This window comes from Bos indicus, chromosome 28, assembly GCF_029378745.1.
Source record: "Bos indicus isolate NIAB-ARS_2022 breed Sahiwal x Tharparkar chromosome 28, NIAB-ARS_B.indTharparkar_mat_pri_1.0, whole genome shotgun sequence".
Lineage (NCBI taxonomy): Eukaryota > Metazoa > Chordata > Mammalia > Artiodactyla > Bovidae > Bos > Bos indicus.
Window position 1 is genome coordinate 12,386,804 of NC_091787.1, and position 24,519 is coordinate 12,411,322.

Genomic DNA, 24,519 nt, shown 5'->3' on the forward strand with positions numbered 1-24,519 from the left:
GCTAACTTTATATTTATTTTTTAAATATTTATTTATTTTATTTTATTTTATTTTATTTTGTTTCATTTATTTACTTGGCTGCCCCAGGTCTTATATGCAGCATGCTGGATCTTCGATCTTTGTTGCAGCATGTGGGATCTTTTAGTTGGTGCATTCAGAGTCTTTCTTTTTTTTGGGGGGGGCTGGTGCACTGGGACGGCCCAGAGGGATGGTATGGGGAGGGAGGAGGGAGGAGGGTTCGGGATGGGGAACACGTATACCTGTGGCGGATTCATTTTGATATTTGGCAAAACTAATACAATTATGTAAAGTTTAAAAATAAAATAAAATTAGAAAAAAAAAAAAAAAAGAGTCTTTCTTTTTAATTGGGGCATGTGGAATCTAGTTCCTTAACCGTGGATGGAACCTGGACCCCCTGCATTAGGAATTTCGAGTCTTAGCCACTGGACCAAAGTCCCCAAACTTAATTTAAATAAATAAATAAATTTTGTTCTGGATGCAAACCTTGAATACTTTCTCAGGTTCCTGCCGTGGCCTCCTTCTTTCCTTAAAGCACCTTTTTTTTCTGGGACTGTGTCCTCCCCTGCCTTTGCCAAGTTTGTTGAACAGGCTGGAGTCTGCAGTGACACCACTGGGCTCTGTGGCTCTTGCACCCTATTTCACTGCACCCTTTCTGTGCCATTCTCCCTGCAGTGGATTGAATAGGGGGCCCCAAAAAGGTGTGGCCTAGTCTTCACCCCTGATGTCTCTGAAGGTGATCTTATTTGGAAATAGGGTTTTTCAGATGTAGTTATGGGTCTTGAGGCAAAATCATCTATCTAAATCCAATAACTGGTCTCCTTATAAAGGAAAGAAGAGGGAGTTTTGGGATACACAGACACAGATAAGAAACATGGAGGAGGAAGTGATGGGAAATGGAGGCAGAGGATGGAGAGACATGGCAAGAGTTGCCAGCAGCCCCCAAAAGCTGGGAGAGGATATGGACACATTTGCCCTCAGAGCCTGCCCAGGGAACAGATCTTGTCAGCACCTTGGTTACCGAGTTTTGACCAACTGAAAACTGAAGCAGCCAACCAGATGTCCCTATTCTTCCTTCCTTAGACTGTGCCACGGTGTGGTGCCTTCTTGCACTCTTTCCAGGGACTTCTCAGTGACCACCCATCACACATGCAAAGCTCAGTGCTTTGTTTCTTCCCGGTTCATTGTGGAGGCCAGCACTGTAATAACACCATGTGGTGTTGTCTCATGTTTTCACAGTTAGACATAAAGTTTATAAATTTTTCTAAGCTTGTAAATAGTCCTAAGAAATGGGCATACATTCATTACTTGGATTATATAACTCAGTGACTCATTAATTATAATTTGAAGAATTTTAAAATAACTTCTGCATTTATGAGACTAAGTTTTAGTTGATTCGTTGATATTTTATCATTTTTGGACTCTCTTTATTTTTTTAAATTAAAGAGTGGTGCCAGGAGCTGAGCCGAACTGGGAGAGAAGTGAGTTTGAACTGGGAGAAAGCTGAGCCGCCAAGTGTCACAGTTGCCGGAATACTCGATTAAAGCACCAAGCCCCAAATGAAGGAGTTAAATAAACCTTTAATCACTTAGTGAGATGATGCAAGCAATGGAGTGAAATAGGATAGAGTGCTGCTTCTCTCATGGAATGGTGAACTTGTGGGGGTTAGCTGGGTTACCTCAGATGATTCACTGTGCAGCCTGACCTAAAGCCTTGGGCAGATTTGTGGATCGTGGAGTGGGGGAGGGGGAGCAAAACAGGTAAAAGGGAGGAAGAGTACTGATTACTGAGATAGAGTTGAAAGAGGTGTCCTCAAGGTTTTCCCCTCCTCCTCCACATGAGGTTATGGCAAAGACCCTTGAAGAAAACAGCTGCCCAGATCCTCCATTAAACAAACCTAGGGATGAAGGCACTCAGGGCTAGCTCTGCAAAACTATGTAAGAGTAGAGCAAGCCATAGTCTGGGGTGAGTCTCTTGAAGAATTTTCCACCGTTTGTTGTGATCCACACAGCCAGAGGCATTGGCGTAGTCAATAAAGCAGAAGTAGATGTTTTTCTGGAACTCTCTTGCTTTTTCCATGATCCAACGGATGTTGGAAATTTGATCTCTGGTTCCTCTGCCTTTTCTAAATCCAGCTTGAACATCAGGAAATTCACGGTTCTCATCCTGTTGAAACCTGGCTTGGAGAATTTGAGCATTACTTTGCTAGCATGTGAGATGAGTGCAAGTGTGCAGTAGTTTGAGCATTCTTTGGCATTGCCTTTCTTGGGATTGGAATGAAAACTGACCTTTTCCAGTCCTGTGACTGCTGCTGAGTTTTCCAAATTTGCTGACATATTGAGTGCAGCACTTTCATAGCATCATCTTTTAGTATTTGAAATAGCTCAACTGGAATTCCATCACCTCCACTAGCTTTGTTCATAGTGATGCTTCCTAAGGCCCACTTGACTTCACATTCCAGGATGTCAGGCTCTAAGTGAGTGATCATACCATCATGGTTATCTGGGTCATAAAGATCTCTTTTGTACAGTTCTTCTGTGTATTCTTGCCACCTTGTGATTCTTGTGTATTCAAGAGATGGGAATATCAGACTACCTGACCTGCCTCCTGAGAAATCTGTATGCAGGTCAAGGAGCAACAGTTAGAACTGGACATGGAACAACAGACTGGTTCCAAATCAGGAAAGGAGTATGTCAAGGCTGTATATTGTCACCCTGCTTATATTAACTTATATGCAGAGTACATCATGTGAAATGCAGGGCTGGATGAAGCACAAGCTGGAATCAAGATTGCCGGGAGAAATATCAATAACCTCAAATACGCAGATGACACCACCCTTATGGCAGAAAGGTAGTGAAGAAGAACTAAAGAGTCTCTTGATGAAAGTGAAAGAGGAGAGTGAAAAAGTTGGCTTAAAACTCAACATTCAGAAAACTAAGATTATGGCATCCGGTCCCATCACTTCATGGCTAATAGATGGGGAAGCAATAGAAACAGTGTCAGACTTTATTTTCTTGGGCTTCGAAATCACTGCAGATGGTGACTGCAGCCATGAAATTAAAAGACGCTCACTGGAAGGAAAGCTATGACCAACCTAGACAGCATATTAAAAAGCAGAGACATTACTTTGCTGACAAAGGTCCTTCTAGTCAAAGCTATAGTTTTTCCAGTAGTGATGTATGGATGTGAGAGTTGGGCTATCAAGAAAGCTGAGCACCAAAGAATTGATGCTTTTGAACCGTGATGTTGGAGAAGACTCTTGAGAGTCCCTCAGACTGCAAGGAGATCCAGCCAGTCCATCCTAAGGAAATCAGTCCCAAATATTCATTGGAAGGATTGATGCTGAAGCAGAAACTCTAATACTTTGGCCACCTGATGTGAAGAACTGACTCATTGGAAAAGACCCTGATGCTGGGGAAGATTGAAGGTAGGAGGAGACAGAGGATGAGATGGTTGGATGGCATCACCATCTCAATGGACGTAAGTTTGAGTAGGCTCCAGGAGTTGGTGATGGAAAGGGAAGACCGGCATGCTGCAGTCCATGGGGTCGCAAAGGGTCAGACACGATTGAATGACTGAACTGAACTGAACTGGGGTAAGTGTTGACTGCAACTCCTTTCTTGTGAACTGATAAAATTTTACAACTTTAGACCATATTTGCATTAAAAAATTAAAGTTAAATAACAAAAATAATGAGTTGGTAATACCTACACTGTGCTGTTTTGGGCTATCAGCAGAGCCAGTGATATTGCCTACTTACTAGAGTAAAGTTAAACTATATTTTTACTTTTGTATATGTTTTGGGAAACCAAAACCAGACAGATACATACAATTAAGAGGAAGTTCTGTGAAGAACTGTAGACAGAAAGGAACATGGGATGATTTACTTGCTAAGTAAAATTAAGTTGACAGAATTGTGTGTCATCTGGTTAAAGAGTTAGAGCAGACCATCCATGTTGTATCTGTACCAATATATACTAGTGAGACTGTGACATGAAGAAAATAAAAACTACACTCTAAGAGAAGAAATGTACACATTGTTATGTTCTATCAACAGTGATAGACCTCCCTGGCGGTCCAGATGCTAGGATTCCACGCTTCCAAGGCAGGGGTTGTGGGTTCAGTCCCTGGTCAGGGAACTAAGATCTCACATGCCTTTCAACCTAAATCAATAAATAATATTTTAAAATATCAAGTGATAAACTATGTATGCATTATGAAATGATTACCACAGTCTAGCTAATAAACACATCCATCACTTCATATTTATTTTCCTCCCTCCCACCTTGCCCTTTCCTTCCTTCCTTTGTGGTGAGAGTGCTTAACTGTCTTAGTAGATTTCAGGTTTATATGTGGAATGTAAATAATCAAACTCATGGAAGAAGCAGAAAGTGGTAGTCATCAGGGGCTGAGGGAAAGGGAGGGAGAAGTGGGAGCTGTTAGTCAAAAGATACTTAACTTCATGTAGGATAAACTTACTTTAAAAAATAAATGTTGGTTACACCTTCAGATATTTACTCTGCTCAATAGGTTTTGCTTCTTTTCAGGAGAAGTACCTCTAAATTGGCTTCCCTGATAGCTCAGCTGGCAAAGAATCTGCCTACAATGCAGGAGACCCCAGTTTGATTCCTAGGTTGGAAAATTCCCCTGGAGAAGGGATAGGCTACCCACTCCAATATTCTTGGGCTTCCCTGTTGGTTCAGAAGGTAAAGAATCCATCTTCAGTGTGAGAGACCTGGGTTCAATCCCTGGGTTGGGAAGATCCCCTGGAGGAGGGCATGGCAACCCACTCCAGTATTCTTGCCTGAAGAATCTCAAGGACAGAGGAGTCTGGTGAGCTACAGTCCATGGTGTTGCAAAGAGTTGGACATGACTGGGTGACTAAGCACACCTCTAAATTGAAGGTTCCCACTGTTAAGCTGAAAAATATAGTAAATACACTATCAAGCAAAAACAAAGTCTGGAAACACAGCAAAAATAGGGTAATTTTCAAGGGTGTGGAGGGTATAGAAGACTGCTCATAGGACAGGATCAATTACTTAAGTACTGGAAGAAGAATGGACCCATAGACCTTGCAGGGGACGACAATCTGAACTTTGGAAACAGGATGAGCAAAAGTGTGGGGTAACGAAATTACCACGGCAAACTCATGGGAGCCTGACTCCATGATTCTGTGTGACTAAGCTCTGACTAAAGCAAGGTCAGTAATTTAACCTAACTGCTCCTTAGCTCAAAACCCTGCCTCAGCCACCTACTGCCTATGTCAATTGAGCAAGTTATTTCATCTCTCTGTGACTCAGTTTCCAACTCTGACACTGAGGCAATGCTAGCAGTGATCCCCTAAAGTCATTAGAAGTAGAACAGTTCATACACAGAGAGCACTTAGATAAGTGCTGGGGAAGTTGCCACTTAAGATTAAGATTGAGAAAGTCATAAGAAACTGTTGTTACCACCCTAACAATGAGAACAATGTAGATTTCTTACAAAATAATGGTTTTTAAACCTACTCAAGACCTAAGAAAGCAAAGAAACTTAAACAAACTGAAAATCCAGAATGCTGAAAAGAGACACCACCCCAGCTGCTCTAACAGAAGTACTAAGAGAAAGAGGAATCTGCCATTGAGTGAGTAAGAAGCAACCAGTTAAATTTTAATAAACTTTTAATAAGCACATGAGTGATCTCATGATGGTTTAGAATTCTGTGGAACAGTGACTACAGGATGGGTCTGTATCTATGCGTCAGCTCTTTCCTATGTGCCCTCACTGATTTTGTAGTGTCCTTGTAAGCATAAAGCTGAGGGCATGTATGGAAAGCTTATGAAAAGTCTGAGATTTTCACTGAGTTCAAAGCAGTTGGAGGAGCCGGAAATCTGAGAGAATCCTCTTGGAAGCACTCTGGTCTTTACAAAGTGTAAGTAGTGACCTCTTAACACTTTGAAAGGAGCAGGAATGCTGAGAGCCTTTCCCTTGAGACTCTGCAGCCTTTATTGCAAGCTCTGCATATGCTGCGTGAAGCTAAGGAAGGACAGAAAGAGAGCAGTGAACAAGGACCAGGAAAGAAAGTGAGTTCCCAGCGGGAAGAATTGCTGACAGGAAGGTTAATGAGGCAGAGAAAGATCATCCACAGTATGGAAACCAGGTGTCTTATCTACAAGCAAAATTAAATATCCTGAGTCTTGCTGGTGTTCTCAAGACCCGCTGAGAGAGAAGTCCAGATTCTTTACTCAGTGGTTAACTGAGTCAAAGATGTCAAAAGCCCAAACCAAGCTCAAATTCAGAGACTACCATTCCCACACTGGCAGCATGACAGAAGAAGGACTGAGCCTTTTCTGAAAGAATATGTTGTTCCCTTCAGTCTTGATTGTTCTTTGCACATATTTAGCATAAAATAATAAAATGTTGAAGAAGCATGAAGAGGTGGCTGACAGTCAAAAGAAAAACAGTCAATAGACATTAACCTAGAAATGGTACAGATGTTAGTATTATTTTAAAATTACCTGTTATAAATAACCCCAAACATCTAGTAGAAAAGGTAGACAGTGTGAATCAACACATGAAAATTCAGACTATAAAAAAAAGACTATTTAAAAACAGTGAAAATGCTCAACTTGAAAACTATAAGATATAAAGAATGCATTCCATGGATGTAATAGCAGAATGGATACAGCATAAGATGAAATCAGTCCATTTTAAGATAGAGATTATCTAAACCAAAATATAAAGAGGAGATAAAGAGTGAAAAAAATAAGATTACCTGAGAACTGTGAGACAATATCAAACAACCTATTAATATAATTGCTGTCCCTTTAGGAGAGGGGAACACAGTGAGGCTGAAGAAATATTTGAATGAAAGTGAAAAGAAAGTGAAGTCGCTCAGTTATGTCTGACTCTTTGGGACCCCATGGACTGTAGCCTACCAGGCTCCTCCATATATGGGATTTTTCAGGCTAGAGTACTAGAGTGGGGTGCCATTTCCTTCTCTAGAGGATCTTCTCAACCCAGGGATCAAACCTGGGTCTTCCGCATTGCACACAGATGCTTTATCATCTGAGCCACCAGGGAGACCCAATATTTGAATAAATAATATCTTTTTATGCAAAATTGAACAAAGAGCAATCTACAAACCCAGTAAGTTCAGTAATCATAGGCAAACGTTGAATACAAAGAAAACCATTACTGATGTGCAATATAATGTCACTGCTGGAACCAAAGATAGGAGAGAAATCTTAAAATCAGCCAGTATAGAAGACATATGGCTTAAAAGAGAACAAAGATAAGAACAGCTAACTTCTTGTCAGACACAGTGGAAACCAAACAGATGATGGAATCTGTAAATTTAGAATTCCACATCTGGAAAACAGTATTGTTCAAACATGAGGACTCAGTAAAACACTGCAGGCCGACAAAAGCTGAGACATTTTGTTGACTTGCACTAAAGGAAGTACTGAAAAAGTATTTAGGCTGAAAGGTATTAATACCAGATGAAAACTTAGATCTGTAGAACACAACAAAGAACAAAAGGCTGGTTTTGGTGTATGTCTGTCTGTCTCTCCTTCACTTCAGTTCAGTTGCTCAGTTGTGTCTGACTCTTTGCAACCCAATGAATGGCAGCATGCCAGGCCTCCCTCTCCATCACCAACTCCTGGAGTTTACCCAAACTCACGTCCATTGAGTTGGTGATGCCATCCAACCATCTCATCCTCTGTTATCCCCTTCTTCTCCTGCTCTCAATCTTTCCCAGCATCAGGGTCTTTTCCAATGAGTCAGCTCTTTGCATCAGGTGGCCAAAGTATTGGAGTTTCAGCTTCAACATCAGTCCTTCCAATGAAGACCCAGGACTGATCTCCTTTAGGATGGACTGGTTGGATCTCCTTGCAGTCCAAGGGACTCTCAAGAGTCTTCTCCAACACCAATTCTTTGGCACTCAACTTTCTTTATGGTCCAACTCTCACATCCATACATCACTACTGGAAAAACCATAGCCTTGACTAGATAGACCTTTGTTGACAAAGTATGTCTCTGCTTTTTAATATGCTCTCTAGGTTGGTCATAACGTTCCTTTTAAGGAGTGTCTTTTAATTTCATGGCTGCAATCACCATCCGCAGTGATCTCGGAGCCCCAAAAAATAAAATCAGCCACTGTTTCCACTGTTTCTCCATCTATTAGCCATGAAGTGATGGGACCAGATGCCATGATCTTCGTTTTCTGAATGTTAAGCTTTAAGCCAACATTTTGACTCTCCTCTTTCACTTTCATCAAGAGACTGTAGTTCTTCTTCACTTTCTGCCATTAGGGTGGTGTCATCGGCATATCTGAGGTTATTGATACTTCTTCCGGAAATCTTGATTCCAGCTTGTGCTTCTTCCAGCCCAGTGTTTCTCATGATGTACTCTGCATATAAGTTAAATAAGCAGGGTGACAATGTACAGCCTTGACATACTCCTTCTCCTATTTGGAACCAGTCTGTTGTTCCATGTCCAGTTCTAACTGTTGCTTCCTGACCTGCATATAGGTTTCTCAAGAGGCAGGTCAGGTGGTCTGGTATTCTCATCTCTTTCAGAATTTTCCACAGTTTATTGTGATGCACACAGTCAAAGGCTTTGGCATAGTCAATAAAGCAGAAATAGATGTTTTTTTGGAACTCCTTTGTTTTTTTGATGATCCAGCAGATGTTGGCAATTTGATCTCTGGTTCCTCTGACTTTTCTAAAACCAGCTTGAACATCTGGAAGTTCATGGTTCACGTATTGCTGAAGCCTGGCTTGAAGAATTTTTGAGCATTACTTTACTAGCGTGTGAGATGAGTGCAATTGTGTGGTAGTTTGAGCATTCTTTGGCATTGCCTTTCTTTGGGATTGGAATGAAAACTGACCTTTTCCAGTCCTGTGGCCACTGCTGAGTTTTCCAAATTTGCTGGCATATTGAGTGCAGCACTTTCATAGCATCATCTTTCAGGATTTGAAATAGCTCAACTGGAATTCCGTCACCTCCACTAGCTTTGTTTGTAGTGATGCTTCCTAAGGCCCACTTGACTTCACATTCCAGGATGTCTGGCTCTAGTTGAGTGATGACACCATCATGATTATCTTGGTCGTGAAGATCTTTTTTGTACATTTCTCCTGTGTATTCTTGCCACCTCTTCTTAACATCTTCTGCTTCTGTAGGGTCCATACCATTTCTGTCCTTTATCGAGCCTCTCTTTGCATGAAGTGTTCCCTTGGTATCTCTAATATTCTTGAAGAGATCTCTAGTCTTTCCCATTCTGTTGTTTTCATCTATTTCTTTGCTTTGATCACTCAGGAAGGCTTTCTTATCTCTCCTTGCTATTCTTTGGAACTCTGCATTCAGATGCTTATATCTTTCCTTTGCTTTTCACTTCTCTTCTTTTCCCAGCTATTTGTTAGGCCTCCCAGACAGCCATTTTGCTTTTTTGCATTTTTTTTCCATGGAGATGATCTTGATCCCTGTACTAGCTCTTAATAATATATAAAAATTGCTAAGGGATTTTGAATCTTAAAAAAAAGTCCTTTAGAACTTGAGGGTCAGGATTGAAAGAGAGAGCTTTTTTTTTAACAGCAGTAACTTTTGATGTTTATAAAATTTTACTGCATACTAAGATTATTCCCTCAATTTTTAAAAGCCTAGTTTTTAAATAAATGTTTTGCTCATTTCACTACACTGATTTAATGGAGGACTCACACATAAGTTTATTAGGGGTAAAGGCCATTAATTCTTTCTTTGCTTTTTACTCAGCTTAATGCACTGGCATATAGGCATTAATATTCACTGACTTTTCAATTAGAAGGATGTTGGTAATGGTAAAGGGTAAAATTTCATTTAAATACTGGTATAAGGGAGGAACACAGAAATGAATAGGACTGCTTAGAATAATACATGATACAAGAGGTAACATTTGAACAGATACTGAATGTTTTTTTGGCTGATCTATGAAACATATCACTTTGGGCAAGAATGATACACAAAAAGAGGGGAAGAAGAAAGGTGTAGATATGTGTTGCTGAAATCGAGTTGTTTTTTTTTTGTTTTTTTTGAAAAGTGATGAGCTGAGGAAGGTAGGTTGGTGCCCAGTTAAAGAGTGAAGGGGGTTCCATCAATGGGTTTTGAACAGGATATACATCAGATTTGAGTGTTTTAGGAAGATTAATTGCCAAGGAGTTCTTTCTTTGAAGCAAAAGTCAGTCCTCTTAGCCTTTACAGGGACTCTGTTAATTTTCTCCTTTCTTACTTTTCCAGCCAGCCCTCCCATGTTTTGGCTCTACTTCCCTTTCCTCTGTTCTCTTGTTCTAACACTTTTGTCCCTACTTGGGCATGACAGTAACAGCCCACAGACACCCTCCTGTTTTTCTGAGCTGCTCTTCTTACTCATAGAATAAGTATTCTTTCACACCTCTGTTGAATACATCAGTTCTCTTTTCTGCATGTCTTTTTAAAAAATTATTTATTTATTTATTTTGGGTTGTGCTGGGTTTTTGTTGCTGCACAAAGACTTCCTCTAGTTCCAGAGAGTGAGGGCTGCTCTCTTGTTGCAGTGCACGGAGTTCTCACTGTGGTGGCTTCTCTTGTTGCAGAGCGCAGGCTCTAGGTGTGTGAGATTCAGTAGTTGGCAGCTTGCAGGCGCAGTCGTAGCAGCTTGCTGGCTCCCAGGGACACTGGCTTCAATAGTTGTGACTTGTGGGCCCTAGAGCATGTAGGCTTCAGCAGTTGCGGCTCCCAGGCTCTAGAGCACTGGCTCAGTAGTTGTGATGCGTGGGCTTAGTTGCTTCAAGGCATGTGGAATCTTCCCAGACCAGAGATTGAATCCATGTCCCCTGCACTGGCAAGTAATCCATTGTATCAGCAGGAAAGTCCCTGCATGTCTTGTTTTTTAACCTCTGTCCACATGGACATGCAACTGTGATGGGAAACACTGTGAATCTTTCAGGGTTAAGTACTCCCACAAGACTTAAAGCCAAAAAAGCAATTTTTCATATTTCTGCTCCACAAAGTAACACGTTGAAGCTTGAAGTAGCACATACCCTACAGGACTACAGTTTCTTTTACCTGCAAGAATAAGACAACTTTTTTTTTTAATTTACTTTTATTTCTTTATTTGTTGTGCCAGGTCTTAGTTGTGGCACTTGGGATCTTTGATTTTCATTGTGGCATGCAGGATCTAGTGCCCTGACCAGGGATTGAACCCAAGTCTCCGGCACTGGGAGCATGGAGTCTTAGCCACTGGACCACCAGGGAAGGCTCAAGATAAACTTTTTGCCTAGAATACCTTTCTCATCCCCACTTTTCTCCCTACCCTCATTTCACCTGGCTAATCTCTACTCATCCTTCACCTCTCACATTGGATTCACTTCTTCCAGGGAGGCTTCCCTGACATCTCACACCCAGGTTACATCTATATAACCATGAACTGTACACTTCTGTTATTACACTGAGGTGCAGTTGTTCATTTTTCTATATTCTCTGCTGAGCTGTAAATTTCATTCAGTTTTTTAACAAATCTGTAATATTCATCTTTTTGTAACAAATCTGTCATATTCATCTTTTATGACCAGATCTTAGCCTAGTTGTTGAAATTTAGTAGATTCTCAGCAAATGTTACAGGAAAGAATGAATAACATGATATAAAAATATAAACAGGTATTTCCTTATGGTTTTCATGAAACTCAATTTCTCACAATTTTTTCTTGTCAAGCATTTTTTTGTGATTACAAAGCATTGCCTTTCTTCCCCCTCAGAAGACATTATGTTATATATGTGTTGTGATTTCATAATCATGGTTGTAAAAGGCATTATTTGAGTCAAATGAACTCTTTAGAACTCTTCAAATTCTAAACTCTCTTTAGAATTTGAGAGGGGTAAGGAGAATATTTTAAGGATACTCATGTGAACATAAAAACAGTTAACAGACTTGTTAAAGTGTTTGAAAAGACTACCTCACAGTAAGTCAGTATTACAGGTCTTCCAGCTATTACATGTCTGTTCTACACTTTTTACACTCTAATTATTCTAACCTTTATTATACAGGAAGGTATTAAGAATTTACTGACTAAGATGAGACTTAAGAATATTGCCCCAGTAGAAAAATGCTCCCTTCTAGAAGCTATTAAGAAACTCTCATTGTCATAAGCTTTCATTTTAATTCTAATGTGCTCTTCTGTACAACTGTGAAATTAACTAATCATACCCTGCTTGGGTTCCCAATTGTGGTTCTCCATTTCCTGCACACCACCGTAAAAGAAACCACTCACTGTTGGTCTCCCCAGTAGGATTGAGCCCAACTAGTTGAACAGGGTCACTCTACAAAGGTGGTCAGGAGAGGCACGAACTTGGATTTGCAGGAGTAAATGGGAGTGGTTTGCTCTCGTTTTGCAAAGCTTCTTTAACTAAGAAATCGTTTTTGACAAGATGCTTTGTCACATGCTGGACATTTTTTTTTTTTTTTTTTTTTTTATGAAGGGGTGAATGGAAGATAATTTAATCTGAAATGCTGACACCTATGTAGCTAGAGATTAATTGGATACTGTCTGAAAAATTATTTGAGCACCTCAGAGACAGAATCGACATAAACTGAAGGTGGTTTGAAGGCCCATCGTGGCCCTTGCTTGGCTCTTTAACTAGGCTCTTTTACCTAAGTTGTGGGTCAACAACTGCCCTTACTTTGTGTCTACCCTCACACTGGCAAAAAAGATAATTTGGTATCACAGCATACATGGATTTTATAAGACTAGGATATTGTCTACTTCTAACACAGCTATTAATTTAGTGACCTTCCTCTTGGATGCTTATTTTATACAGGAAGGAAAGCAATAATTCTGTTGTGTTAGATGTTGAATCACATGTTTTTAACAAAATGTGTAGTCTCTTTGGCTTTAAAAATTCCTTTCGAGAGCTCCAAAAGATTTTATTGTTTAAAATGTTTCTAGGATCTGATTGCAGCATGTACAACACAGTTATAAGAATGGAAGAAAGTGAAATATGGGGATAGAGGACAGGAGTGGATGTGGTATAGGGAGTGGATATCCTGCCTTGACCAAGGGAGTGACATGGTCTGAAACTCTCAGTGAGAAGCTTAAATCCTCAGTTTGCTATGTTCTGAGAAAGCAAAGAGCTAAAAGAAATCTTATGACAAAAACTTCTGTAAAATAGAATCACATATAAAAGAAAATAATAACTCCAGCGTGTGAATTTTCATAGACCTTTATGTTCACCTATCCAAATGTGCTAGGATGCATGCCGCCATCATGGCCATCTTGAAATAAAGTTGATTTTTGATAAACATTTCCCTGTTCAATTAAGGCTCATCAGCAGACCCTTTGTATTTTCTTAATATTCTAAAATACAGCATTATTCATTTTTAACCTATTGCATTTATCCACTTTATCTGGCTATGAAAACATCCATAAAGGACAGATTTCATTATCTTAGGATGCCTGGGAACCCAGTGTCACCTGTTTCTTTGCTGTGTTTCAAATTTATAGGATTAGAATGCAAAGCTTAGGCTTCCCTGGTGGCCCAGTGAGTAAAGAATCTGCCTGTCAATGCAGGAGACGAAAGAGACATGGGTTCTGTCCCTGGGTCAGGAAGATCCCCTGGAGTAGGAAATGGCAACCCACTCCAGTATTCTTGCCTGGGAAATTCCATGGATGGAGGAGCCTGGCAGGACGGGGGATCACAAAGCGTTGGACAAGACTGAGCATGCATGCACAGCGTAGCACAGGGTACAGAGCTTACCTGTCCACAGGAGTCACAAAGTGGGCCAAGAGTTTGCTATTAAATAGGCAAGACTAGTCTTTTCATTCTCAGACAAAATGTTGCCTCCCGTTTCTTTTCTGAAACATGCACCCATCTTGGTCTGCCTTTTCCTTCTCTCCTTTGATAAGAGACATGGGAACAGAAAAATACACCTCCACTAGGGAAAGAATTAAATCCCAGCTTAATGATAAATTCCAAATGAAACTTGGCTTCAGTGTTGGGAAGCATTGGAGATTATGGAGCTCTGACCCCCTGGGGACCCATCCCATTCTGATCAAGGCCCCCACCACCCTTTAACCAGTACTTGTCACTGCCATGCTTGAGCAGGGCATTTGTTGTTTAGTCACTGCTGCTGCTGCTAAGTCACTTCAGTCGTGTCTGACTCTGTGTGACCCCATAGACAGCAATCACCAGGCTCCCCTGTCCCTGGGATTCTCCAGGCAAGAACACTGGAGTGGGGTGCCATTTCCTTCTCCAATGCATGAAAGTGAAAAGTGAAAGTGAAGTCACTGAGTCCTGTCCAACTCTTTTGCGACCCATGGACTGTAGCCTACCGGGCTCCTATGTCCATGGGATTTTCCAGTCAAGAATACTGAATTGGATTGCCATTTCCTTCCCTAGGGGATCTTTCCAACCCAGGGATCGAACCTGCATCTCCTCTCCTGCACTGCAGTCAGTTTCTTTACCACTGAGCCACCAGGGAAGCCCTGAACAGGGCATAGTGTAAACCAATTTCCCAATTATATCAAGGGAAAGCAGATATTAGATTTTCATTTAAAAAACTCCTGATTATAAAAGATTGCTCCCAAAAACATGTGTCTTCCTTATATAGTTTATTTAGATCCTTGACCACAAACTCTAGCCTTGCATTTGCCGCTATGTAATGGACATTTTCACTGAGCACTCTCTGCTCACCTCGAGGTTGATTTCACTAACACGAAGTTGATGATTTCCTATAAACTAGAAACTTTTCTCCTCCACCTAATATTTTATTTTGGTTAATGACCATCCCTACCCCAATACTCCTTATAATGTTATTTTCAAGTTCCTCAATACTGTTAGATAAAGTCTATATTTTTTTCTTCATAATCCTCTCAAAATTATCTTTCCCTTTCACTTCCATTAAGCAGGTACTAGGGTTATTGTCATTAACTTACTCCTGAACTAATGAAATAACTTCGCTATTTTTCCTCATTCAAGGAGAGAAATTCAGTTGAGTCTGTGGGTGTTGGACGTTGTGTGATGTGCTTGAGACACAAAGCTGAATGTCTGTAAATCCCTTCTGCTAGCAAATGGGTTCTGAATTGCCTAGGATTCAAGGCTTTTCTCCATCTTGCTGTGATCTGCCCAGCACTACAGGCTTCATTTATCACAGTGCTTTCTGGGGCCATGACACTCTTGTAACTTAGCTCCTGACTTGCTTCTCCACAAACCCCATCTGCTCTCCATCCCTCTTACCCTCCAACTGTCCCCCACAAACAGTGGAAAATACCTAGTTTTTTTTCTATCTATGGGAACTTGTTCATGACATGTTTTAAAACAAGAGTTGGCAAACTTTTTCTGTAAAGGAACAGTGAGTAAATATTTAGGGCTTTACAGGCCACATGGTTTCTATTGAAACCACTTACCTCTGCAGTTGTAGCCTAGAACCAGTTGTATAATATGTAAAAGGAAAATAGTATTCCAGTAAAACTTTATTTATAAAACAGATGGCTGGCAGGCTGTATGTAGTTTACTGACTCCTGACTTAGAATGTCCCCCTGTACCTCTATGTTCCCAAATTTTCTGTTCTCTGATTCTTTGTCATCATCACCACCAGAAAAGATTCTTGGTTTGATTTAGCACTCACCTCTACCATATCTACTGTAGCAAAGAGGTTACCTTCTTAGAAAGATGCAAATTCCTGGGTAATGGGCTCAAATGTCATTCTTTGCATCTCCTGTATTCAATATTCGGAGAAGGCAATGGCACCCCACTCTAGTACTCTTGCCTAGAAAATCCCATGGATGGAGGAGCCTGGTAGGCTGCAGTCCATGGAGTCGCTAAGAGTCGGACTCGACTGAGCGACTTCACTTTCACTTTTTCACTTTCATACATTGGAGAAGGAAACGGCAACCCACTCCAGTGTTCTTGCCTGGAGAATCCCAGGGGCGGGAGAGCCTGGTGAGCTGATGTCTATGGGGTCACACAGAGTCGGACACGACTGAAGTGACTTAGCAGCAGCAGTATTCAATGTTTAGTGAATGAAAATATGAAGACATGAAAATTATAAAATAGATAAGCATTACCTCAAAAAATAGGTCTAAAATTTTTTAAATAAGAAGCATTTGCTCTTTTTCACTGAAATTTGTGGATTTTGACATGTATCATAATTCCAGATGTCTAGACAAAACTTACTGGATAAAACAGTATGAACCAAGGCAAGGAAGACCAAATTCTTGTTATTGATACACTACTCTTTCGTCCTTTCAAATTTGAAAGCCAATAAGAAAAATTGAAACCATGCATATTTTTAATTTTGTAGCATCAATAAATTCCAATTAAGTGTAAGAAAAAGGCCATAATTTAAAACAGTAAAGTATGATAGAAAGACAAAGCTATTTTCTATGATTTTTCTGCATGATAGTTAAGATGAACATCCAGTCCCAGTTAAAATCTCACGGACTTCCCTGCTGCTCCAGTGGTTAAACATCCACCTGCCAATGGAGGGAACATGGGTTCAGTCCTTGGTCCAGGAGGATTCCACATGCCACCGGGCAGCTAAGCTCTATGCTGCAACTTACTCAGCATGCGCACTCTAGAGCTTGTACTCCACAAGAGAAACCACCACAGTGAGAAGCCTGCACAGTGCAACAGAGGTAGCCCCCACACATCACAGCTAGAAAAAGCAAGGAAGGCCCAGCACAGCCATAAACAAATGAATATAAACTTAAAAAAATCTCATTAGCCTTTCAAATAGTCTATAATATCATCAGTAGTTTCGGATAATATATCTATGATAAGTCTGAAAAACTCAGTGAAAATAAATTTCTTAAAAAAGACAACTTAGTAAAGGGTCTGATTTTAAAAATCATTGTAGAGAATACATTTTTTTCATACACACAACACATAAATACTTTGATTTTGAAAGAAGAGCCCTTGTGTATAATGTCAATAAAAAGGATAACATCTGGGGAGAAATTCAGTCTAAGTGTATAAGAACAACATGAAAAACTTTAAACCTCTACTATTGGCATAAAGCAATGACTGAATGCGTGGAAACGTGTAACATGCTTTTAGATGGGAAGATTTGGTATTGTGAAAATACCGAGTCTTCATTAATTATCTATAACTACGTTGAATCCCCAATCAAAAAAACAAATTACTATTAATATTTTAGGAAAGCTTACAAAGACACTAGAAAAATGAACCTAAGATAACATCAAATTTATCAGCCACATCAAATTTCTAGCTCTTAATCTAGAAAAGAGAAATATTATTCTTTTCAATAAAATCTTTACTACTATATATCCAAAGTCAAATTACAAACATGTCCATGTAATAGTTGCAAAAAAAAAAAAAAATAACAAGTAGACAAAAGAGAAATATCCTTGAAATACAAAGAAATACAAACCTTGCAATAGAAAATTAAGTATAGGGCAGCTCACAGTAACTCACAATTAAAAAAACATGAATAAGTAGATAGTAACCATATGGGAAAGAAAGCTCAGCCTCATTACTAAGAAATGCACATTAAAATAAGGTACTTTTAAAACAACCAGATTGACAAAGATTGAAATATTTGTTAAGTCTCAATATAATAAGGGAATTGATAAGTGGTCACTCTTCATGGCCTCTTGATTGAGAGTGTTAATTGTTAATAGATCTATTGATAGGCAACTTGGCTAACTGTCAAAATGTGAAATGCACATCTCCTTCAACTCTTTTCCAGTCAAATTCCTTAGGAAGATTTCCTACTTGTGTAGTTTTGAAAGGTAGTATTGAAATTAAAGTCGTTACACCTAGATGTTCATTAATGGGAGAGACATTGAATTATGGTAAATCAATATTTTGGACTAAGTAGTTCTTAAGAATTAAATAGTTTTGTAGATGTTGATATAGGACAGTCTTCAAATTATAGAGGGAAGAAAGCAAGATGTAGATTATTCTATACATGTTACAATTTCTTCTTTATAAGTTGTTTTGCATTTGACATAAAAAATTCAGATTTGGTAAGAAATTAGTGTCTATAGCATAGAGTCTATAGCAGGTTAGGAGATGGTATGAGAATTGGTATGAGATATATTAAAATTGATGTGTTTATTTTCACTTTAGTCCTATTCTATTTTTGTAACAATAATCTTGTTGCAAATAAAGATCATCAAGCTTTGCCTAGATACTTTGTACTAGAGAAAGGCAGGATACAATTTTTGAGTATGAAAAAATGCCTTAGGTTAGTAATATCCCAGCTTCTCATACTGGGTATCACTTACATCACTGTGATAAATGTAATCTAAACCTCAATGTATTTTCAGGACTTCCTGTCTCATAGCTGGATATAGGAAAATCATAGTTGGATGTGTTAACATTTGTTTCTTCTCTCCTCCTGATTCCTTGGAAGGCATTTTTGCCCAAACACACTTGGCCTCAGTATAGTCTCTCACACTTTCCTCTACCCATCCATGGGAAAGTGAGTTAGCAGAAATGTGGGCAGAATAACCTTCTGGGTGGTTGCTGCTCTGGGCCAAGCTGTGAACTGGGAGATAAAGCCCCTGCCTTGCAGAGGGAGTCTGCCTGGTCCAGGGCTGCCAGCAACAAGGTGTGTGAAGTCAACCTCAATTAGCCCCTTCTCCAGGTCAAATTTTATCATTCAGGGGGATGAAAGCATCCACATTCTGACTCTGATCTTACTGTTCATTTGTCCAAAACTCATCTGAAAAGACAGATAGTATTTATCGAGTTGCCTCAAAACGCCAGTATTACACTATTCAGGAAATGTAATAGTCCCCAAAACTCATCATTGCAAGCCTCCCAGGGTGTAGGTGAAGAAACTGAGGTTCCAAAAATTGAGAAAACTAGTTCCAGTTGAGATAGTAGCTAAACTGAAAACTGGAACACAGATTTGGTCCTTGTCTAGTAATTAAAAGATTTTGCAGGGAACCACTAATATTTAAAACAAAAGACTCTTAGGAATTGCTTCATGTAATCAAATATTAGAAATCTACATCTGATGGGGCTATGCATTGCTGATGGAGTGTTGTTTTTATGGAGATTCATGCAAGATGACCCATACAGTTTCTCAGTAAGACCTCTGGATCCACCTGGAAGATCCCCAGTTACTATGTGGAGAAGATCCCCAGTTACTATGAGTTTTTGTTGCTAAACTAGATACAGTAGGTCAGGCTTTACTTGCCAGGTTGTCACATTGAATTAAAACCCAATTATTAGATGAATCTTAGAAAAATATCCTATCCATCCTGTACTGAAAAAATGTCAGCTTAATTAATCTCTGTGGGAGCTGCTCTTACCACATATTTATAAGCTGGAAATTTACTTACAATTGAAGTTTCTTGAAAACTTTGTTTAAAAAAAATAACTAAAAATTATTTGAATAGACTTCCAAACACATGACTTCCCTGGTGGCTCAGTTGGTAAAGCGTCTGCCTACGATGCAGGAGACCCCGGTTCGAACCTGGGTGGGGAAGATCCCCTGGAGAAGGAAATGGTAACCCACTCCAGTACTGTTGCCTGGAAAACCCATGGATGGAGGAGCCTGGTGGGCTACAGTCCATGGGGTCGCAAAGAATTGGACGCGACTGAGCGACTTCCCCTTCCTTCCTTCCAAATACACAGTAGGGATTTCAAAAGCACTAAGACTAAGAAAAGTAAGAGCTTTACATTTACTTAATAGGTTCTTACTGAGCAGAAAATTAAAATCCCCAACTTGGAATATGATTTACATTGTAACTATGTTTAAGGAGGAATGGGAATTTGAACCTAGTATTATTTATGGTCTAAATCAACTCATCCAGGTTACTGATGTTTCATAGTATCCAATAGGGTTCTTAAATACAGACTGTGTACTAAGGATAAAAACATAAGTTCCTCCTTGCTGAATTCAGGCTACATTCACTTCAGTAGACCGTTAACCTGATGTCAAACGTATAGTAGATATTTACTACATATATGTTCAGTTCAGTTCAATCACTCAGTTGTGTCCAACTCTTTGCGACCCCATGAATCGCAGCATGCCAGGCCTCCCTGTCCATCACCAGCTCCTGGAGTTCACTGAGACTCACGTCCATCGAGTCAGTGATGCCATCCAGCCATCTCATCCTGTCATCCCCTTCTCCTCATGCCCCCAATCTCTTCCAGGATCAGGGTCTTTTCCAATGAATCAACTCTTCGCATGAGGTGGCCAAAGTATTGGAGTTTCAGCTTTAGCATCAGTCCTTCAATGAACACCCAGGACTGATCTCCCTTAATATGGACTGGTTGGATCTCCTTGCAGTCCAAGGGACTCTCAAGAGTCTTCTCCAACACCACAGTTCAAAAGCATCAATTATTTGGTGCTCAGCCTTCTTCACACTCCAACTCTCACATCCATACATGACCACTGGAAAAACCATAGCCTTGACTAGACAGACCTTTGTTGGCAAAGTAATGTCTCTGCCTTGACTAGACAGACCTTTGTTGGCAAAGTAATGTCTCTGCTTTTTTTTTTTTTTTTTAAACTTTACATAATTGTATTAGTTTTGCCAAATATCAAAATGAATCCATCACAGGTATACATGTGCTCCCCATCCTGAATCTGCTTTTTAATATGCTGTCTAGGTTGGTCATAACTTTCCTTCCAAGGAGTAAGCATCTTTTAATTTCATGGCTGCAGTCACCATCTGCAGTGATTTTGGAGCCCAAAAAAATAAAGTCTGACACTGTTTCCATTGTTTCCCCATCTATTTCCCACGAAGTGATAATACCAGATGCCATGATCTTCGTTTTCTGTATTTTGAGCTTTAAGCCAACTTTTTCACTCTCCTCTTTCACTTTCGTCAAGAGGCTTTTTAGTTCCTTTTCACTTTCGGCCATAAGGGTGGTGTCATCTGCATATCTGACGTTATTGATATTTCTCCCAGCAATCTTGATTCCAGCTTGTGCTTCTTCCAGTCCAGCATTTCTCATGGTGTACTCTGCATAGAAGTTAAATAAGCAGGGTGACAATATACAGCCTTGATGTACTGCTTTTCCTATTTGGAACCAGTCTGTTGTTCCCGTGTCCAGTTCTAACTGTTGCTTCCTGACCTGCATATAGGTTTCTCAAGAGGCAGGTCAGATGCTCTGGTATTCCCATCTCTTTTAGAATTTTCCACAGTTTATTGTGATCCACACAGTCAAAGGCTTTGGCATAGTCAGTAAAGCAGAAATAGATTTTTTCTGGAACTCTCTTGTTTTTTCAATGATCCAGTGGGTGTTGCCAATTTGATCTCTAGTTCCTCTGCCTTTTCTAAAACCAGCTTGAACATCAGGAAGTTCGCGGTTCACGTATTACTGAAGCCTGGCTTGGAGAATTTTGAGCATTACTTTGCTGGCGTGTGAGATGAGTGCAATTGTGTGGTAGTTTGACCAATCTTTGGCATTGCCTTTCTTTTAGATTAGAATGAAAACTGACCTTTTCCAGTCCTGTGGCCACTGCTGAGTTTCCAAATTTGCTGGCATATTGAGTGCAGCACTTTCACAGCATCATCTTTCAGGATTTGGAATAGCTCAACTGGAATTCCATCACCCCCACTAGCTTTGTTCGTAGTGATGCTTTCTTTTTTTTTTTTTTTTTCTCTTTGGATTGATTTTATTTTTATTTTTTTCTTTATTTTTTTAATTTTATTTTATTTTTAAACTTTACATAATTGTATTAGTTTTGCCAAATATCAAAATGAATCCATCACAGGTATACATGTGCTCCCCATCCTGAATCCTCCTCCCTCCTCCCTCCCCATACCATCCCTCTGGGTCATCCCAGTGCACTAGCCCCAAGCATCCAGTATCGTGCATTGAACCTGGACTGGCATCTCGTTTCATACATGATATTTTACATGTTTCAATGCCATTCTCCCAAATCTTCCCACCCTCTCCCTCTCCCACAGAGTCCATAAGACTGTTCCATACATCAGTGTCTCTTTTGCTGTCTTGTACACAGGGTTATTGTTATCATCTTTCTAAATTCCATATATATGTGTTAGTATACTGTATTGGTGTTTTTCCTTCTGGCTTACTTCACTCTGTATAATAGGCTCCAGTTTCATCCACCTCATTAGAACTGATTCAAATGAATTCTTTTTAATGGCTGAGTAATACTCCATTGTATATATGTACCACAGCTTTCTTATCCATTCATCTGTGATGGGCATCTAGGTTGCTTCCATGTCCTGGCTATTATAAACAGTGCTGCGATGAACATTGGGGTACACGTGTCTCTTTCCCTTCTGGTTTCCTCAGTGTGTATGCCCAGCAGTGGGATTGCTTTCTAAGCTCATTTAACTTCACATTCCAGGATGTCTGGCTCTAGGTCAGTGATCACACCATCGTGATTATCTGGGTCATGAAGATCTTTTTTGTATGGTTCTTCTATGTATTCTTGCCACCTCTTCTTAATATCTACTGCTTCTGTTAGGTCCATACCATTTCTGTCCTTTATCGAGCTCATCTTTGCATGAAATGTTCCCTTGGTATCTCTAATATTCTTGAAGAGATCTCTTGTCTTTCCCATTCTGTTGTTTTCCTCTATTTCTTTGCATTGATTGATGAGGAAGGCTTTCTTATCTCTCCTTGCTATTCTTTGGAACTCTGCATTCAGATGCTTCTATCTTTCCTTTTCTCCTTTGCTTTTCACTTCTCTTCTTTTCACAGCTATTTGTAAGGCCTCCCCAGACAGCCATTTTGCTTTTTTGCATTTCTTTGATGGTCTTGATCCCTGTCTCCTGTACAGTGTCATGAACCTCCATCCATAGTTCTTCAGGCACTCTGTCTATCAGATCTAGTCCCTTAAATCTATTTCTCACTTCCACTGTATAATCATAAGGGATTTGATTTAGGTCATACCTGAATGGTCTAGTGGCTTTCCCTACTTTCTTCAATTTCAGTCTGAGTTTGGCAATAAGGAGTTCATGATCTGAGCCACAGTCAGCTCCCAGTCTTGTCTTTGCTGACTGCATAGAGCTTCTCTATCTTTGGCTGCAAAGAATATAATCAGTCTGATTTTGGTTTTGACCATCTGGTGATGTCCATGTGTAGAGTCTTCTCTTGTGTTGTTGGAAGAGGGTGTTTGCTATGACCAGTGTGTTCTCTTAGCAAAGGTCTATTAATCTTTGCCCTGCTTCATTCTGTACTCCTAGGCCAAATTTGCCTGTTACTCCAGGTGTTTCTTGACTTCCTACTTTTGCATTCCAGTCCCGTATAATGAAAAGGACATCTTTTTGGGGTGTTAGTTCTGAGAGGTCTTGTAGGTCTTCATACAACTGTTCAACTTCAGCTTCTTTAGTGTTACTCGTTGGGGCATAGGCTTGGATATATGTTATAAGTTACTAGATATTACTAAAATAAGTTACTAAAGATATTTTGCATAGTTTACATTTTTGCTTCATCTCCTCCTTAGAAAACATACTTTTTTCAAAATATCAATAGATACAAACAATTTCTTTGTCTCGGTTCCTCCCTGGGCCTTTTTTTTTGTAAAATCATCTTGTATTAAAGCATTCTTTGACATATTTCACTGTTTCATCTTCCATGTCTATCTAGACTGAAGCAGTCAGTGTCTCATATCACAGCTTTTATTCTAATGAGACAAAATTCTTAGTGGCTCTGCTTGCTGTTTTGCAAAATACAGATAGTCGGTTCAGGTCTCAGTATTTATATTGCTTCATGTATTGTTACTGAGTTTGTCTACCAGCTGTGATACTCACAAAAAGGAAGGTTATGTCATTGTTCTTAGAATTAAACTCATTGGAATTCATGTAGATATCTGGGTTTTCTGTGCATTAAACCATCAACTCTTAGGCAAAAGCTAAGATGAAGAAAGCAGCTCAAGAAATAGGCAGTGGACTTGAACCCTGGCTCTCTTCCTTTTAATTTATCTTCTTTTTAGCTACAACCCTCCTTACCACTTCCCCCGTTGTGCAAATTTGATCTTTTCATTGAACCATTCTCTTATTCTCACCTCTGAAATACTTCTGTTCACCTCTCCTGACCTGTTCTGTGGTGGGACTTAGGCTCTCTGTGGTCACTGGAGAATGTAGATCCCACTTGGGAGATAATCTACCTCCCTTTGAACCTGATTTTGCTCATCACCAGCTGTGAGCCCTCAGACCAGTCACACTCAGCTTCAGATCCCTCATGTATAAAATGGACATGGTAGTAATATTTGCTGTTACAGAATACTGAGCAATCAATCAACAAGTACATGTAAAGTTTCCAACACATACTAAGCATTCAATATGTATTAGTTATTGTTATTAATGATCATTGTGCTGCTGCTGTTGTTTTTGTTCATTCCTGCACACCCTGTCTTGGATTTCCTTCTTTTACCTGAAGGTATGCATACTTCTAGCTCTTAACCCACCTCTCCTTACTTTTGTCAACCTATAAAGTAACTAGGATTATGAGGCCAGAGGGGTGGAGAATATATCTACTATTTTGGGGATGTCAGAGGGACCAAGCATTCTGTAGCAATGTTTCCTGTTAACTACCAGTGCCTAGATCTGT

At 39.8% G+C, this 24,519-nt stretch overlaps 1 protein-coding gene and 1 non-coding gene across 8 annotated transcripts in view; both read left to right on the top strand.

Annotated features, from left to right (window-relative positions):
* Nucleotides 1-24,519, top strand: part of CHRM3 (cholinergic receptor muscarinic 3) — a 567,870-nt gene that overhangs the window by 88,034 nt on the left and 455,317 nt on the right. The window lies entirely within an intron of this gene.
* On the top strand, nt 19,397-19,469 carry TRNAR-ACG (transfer RNA arginine (anticodon ACG)). Its single transcript has one exon. It is a non-coding gene; the product is annotated as a tRNA-Arg (tRNA).